General features: G+C 48.3%; 1 protein-coding gene across 1 annotated transcript in view; it reads left to right on the plus strand.

Annotated features, from left to right (window-relative positions):
* Nucleotides 1-3,819, plus strand: part of LOC104520837 (immunoglobulin superfamily DCC subclass member 3) — a gene marked incomplete at its 5' end in the record, with an annotated part of 9,164 nt that overhangs the window by 2,041 nt on the left and 3,304 nt on the right.

A 3,819-nucleotide genomic window follows, 5' to 3' on the forward strand; every position in this document is an offset into this window, starting at 1 on the left:
GTTGACTTCCAGGTGAGGGATCCAGTTCTCACTCTCTTTTCAGCCCTTGCAGATGTTTACTGCAGCATTTAAGCAACACCACCAATAAATCCTCGCCCTGCTGGGTTATTACCCTGCAAGTTTATTTTCCTTGGTGCTTCACAGGGAATCAGTCACCCTTGGAGTTTGTTTTTCTTTCCAATTTAGAGACAGAAAGATGGACTAAGGCAAAACTGAAAACTCCTTGACCCGATGCTCTGAGTTCAGCTACTGGAGCTAAAAGCCAGCCATGCTTCATGGAGCTTGGTGTTTCTGCAGAAGTCTGGGTCAAGCTAGAGAGGACTTTTTGTCATTATTACCTTCAGTCACGACAGGAATAGTTAGGTATCTGGTAATGGGATCATAAATTTCCTGGCTCTCCGACATTTCAAGGCATCACTGTCCTGCTCTGCTATCTTTTAAGAAAGGCTTGTCCTGCCTAACGAAGCTTCAGCAATTAGCTCCACGTTCAGGGTGGACAAGCTGACCTGGTTAAGATCACTCAACCTCAGCTTGGGTTTCCCTTGTAGGAAGATAAAAAGAGATTTAAAAGCCCCAGTTCTGGCTTGATTTGTTTGCTTTGCTTCCCTTGGGTGCCTGTTGCCTTCTGCTCGTAGAGGAGAGAGCAGGTCAGGGAGCCAAGATCCAGTGGCTTTTGTCACCAGATTAAGGTTTTGCTACAGATTTGTCTCTTCTCACAGCCAAGCCATTTCACCTCGTGCCTTCTCGAGGTGCACCGGAGAGCTGTGACTCCCCTGGGCTTGGGCAGTCCCTGGGTCTGTGCTGACAGCCTTGGAAAGGGACAGGCTTTGAGATCCCAACTCAGCATGAGGTGTGTACAGAGATGTGTGTGGAGCCCTGTGGTGACAGGACCCCCCGTGTCACCATGCTGTGGTGTCCTGGCATCCATGGAAAGGACATGATGGGTGAATTGGATGGCTCAGAGGAGCCAGGGAAGTGGTTGTTGGAGTGGCCAGCAGAGATGCTGCCAGCTGGAGACTGGTCTGAGTGACTGGGTTATACTGGTATTGTCTGGAGTAGGAATATGGTGAAGGTACTGAGGATCAGGGCTGCTTTTCAGGGCTGGGAATGTGCTGAGAGTGCACTTGGCTGAAGCCTCCAACACTGTGTTCCTTCCTTTGTGCCAGTGATAATTTTGGATAAAAAGTAGAAGGGAAGATGCTGTAAAGAAACAACCCAAGTGAACCTTGTCCTCCATAAACCTCTCTCACTGGGAAGTTCCTCCTGTCTCCTCCCTGTTGTTCTCCTTTACGCCGTGGTATTTTAAATCTCCATCTCTCTCCGCTTCGTGAAGCAGCACACGCTCCTTGTTCTTGTCTTTTAACGCTTTTTAGGGTTTTCTCCAGGACTTTTTGACATTTCTCTAGGATGAAGACTGTTCCTTTAGTCATCTTCGGCTAAAGACGCCTTCAAGAAGAAAGTTGAAATGACCTGGGGAAAATTCCAAACAGCACGGAAGAGGAAAAACAAGTATCCCAGCCCTTAGCATGAGGGAGATGCCTCACTTATAGATCCGGATTATGTTGTATATATACTTCTGTGAAGCACATATACACTGGTGTGTGTAGATATATTTATACACACACGCAGATATACTCCACCTGTATACACTTACATGTGTAATAACTTGATAAACAGCACGTGCATTCTGCGAGTGCATCTATATAATCAATATTATACATATATATATATCTATATACTCAAAGTTTGAATAAATACTATATATTCCATACTTTGAAGGAGAGAGATTCTTGTGGTTTTTATTAAATGTAAGGCTCTGCAAGCATAAAATAAAGCCGACTCTTCTCAAATCAGGATGGCCCACATCAGTCTTTCTTTGTCCAGGGGATAATGCAGTTTCCCTTTCCATGGTGTTTTCACCCATGATTTGGAAAATGATGCTTTAAGCAAGTGTCCAATTTCTCAGAGGGGGGGGATCCAGACAATTCCTAATTTTGCCCTAAAGGGAAGTGGGTGACTTAGAAATAGAGAGTATTTAATTGGATTGCAAAAATATGCAGCCTTGGGAAGAATGGTACATTCTGGTATAAATAGAATTTACTCTTGTGTTTTGCACCCAGAAATTGCTAAGCACAGCCTTCCCATCAATGAAATCAGCGTAAATCCTAGCAAGAAGAAATACTTCAACCCATTTTTTCCCTTTGGCAGCACTCAGGCAGGATGGGATCTCATTCACCCGACCAAGGACAGCCTCTCTCCGAGTCTTTCCTCCTGAATCCCCATGGAGATGCTCACCAGTCAGCAGGGACTTGTTCCTCTCCCTGTGCTTATTTGGAGGGCATCAGGCAAAGTCCCTGTAACCTGAAGGAGAGCATTCATTTGGGAAGAGACAGGATTGTCCAGACCCTCCTGCTCACCAGGAGAGATGTCTTTCCTTCCCCTAAATCCCCTCGTGGGAAAGCTTGAGCTCTCAGTGCCTGGGAAGAGGCAAACCGTTGTGCTGTGTGGTTTTGCCTTTGCTGTTAAATGGAGGAAGTGCCCTTTTTAGCTCTCATCAGTCTTCGATTGACACGGCCACAACTCATCTGCTTTTCACCATCGCTCACTAAATGGCTGTGCTGAACTCTCTGCCAAAGGCTGGGCTTGCACTGCTCATCCTTGAGAGACCCTTTGGGGAAAAACAAGACAAAAAGCAGCACCGGTCCAATGCCAGCCCAGAAATCCTTATATTTGGGAACTTCTGAACTTGTAATCATGTGAGATTGGAAAAAATAGCTCTACCTCAAAACCTGGAGGCTGCTGGAGAAGCAGGGGCTGTTGTTCTGCTGGATAATTTTGCCTCAGGGTGTAGCTGAGCTCACTGCCTGGTAGAGCAGAACCCAAACCCTCTTCTCCCTCCTGGTGCCAGAGCAGAGCCCTAGGCAGGGCAGAGCCTGCAGCACCTGGTGCTTTGCACCTTCTGAACCCTGCCCAGGCTGGGGAACTGGTGGGAGCATTTGGCCTGGGGGTGTTTTGTGGAAATAAAATGAAAAAAAAAAAAGAAATCATCAGTGAAATGTGCTGCTGAGACACATCTCTGCATTGGTGTGATCAGTGTTATGAGAAAGGGAGGGAGAAGGGAAGGAAGAGGCTTGGGGGAAATGTGGTCCTGTGTGCCCCAGCACTGCACGGGGCTTGGGGACAGGGTTTGTGCAGAACCAGCTTTGGGAAACCCAGATATCTGCATCACAAGCGAACTGGCTTTGGTTTGCAAATCTTTGCCTCTCAGCCCAGGCTGATGGGGCAGGATGGGGCTGTGCAGCTTTCTGAGGGACCTGGGGATGAAATGGCCGTGACTCCTTGCTGAAGTACATCTGAGAACGAGGACAGGGTTTTGGGGCTTGACCAGAGCAAAAAGCTTCCTGGTGGCCTTTGAATCAGGCCTTGGTGCCACCGGGCAGCAGCAGGGACATCTTCCCAGCTAAAGCCCCGTGCACCCCTAAGGCCAGGTAAGTGCCTGTCAACCAAAACGAGCTGGTCAGAGCTGTGCAGGGACCTCAGGCTGCTCAGGTGTTCAGGGCTGATAGTGAAGATCCCCGGTTCTCTCCCAAGTCCCCAGCACAGAATCACAAACCTCCCTCCAAAAGCCGAGTGGGACAGCGAGCTCTGCGCGCTCTGCAAGCCAGTGCAGGTACCTCGCTCGCTTTTAAGATGGATGTCTCCAGCTCCATCCCTTCTGGTTCCTTCCTCCCTGAGGGATTAATTGCTCTGAAAGGTCCTCGCTATCCTGAGGGCGAGGGCAGAAAAGTGGAATTTGGGAATGCATTGCCAAAGTCGCTG

Source organism: Antrostomus carolinensis, unplaced genomic scaffold, assembly GCF_000700745.2.
Source record: "Antrostomus carolinensis isolate BGI_N321 unplaced genomic scaffold, ASM70074v2 scaffold11842, whole genome shotgun sequence".
Lineage (NCBI taxonomy): Eukaryota > Metazoa > Chordata > Aves > Caprimulgiformes > Caprimulgidae > Antrostomus > Antrostomus carolinensis.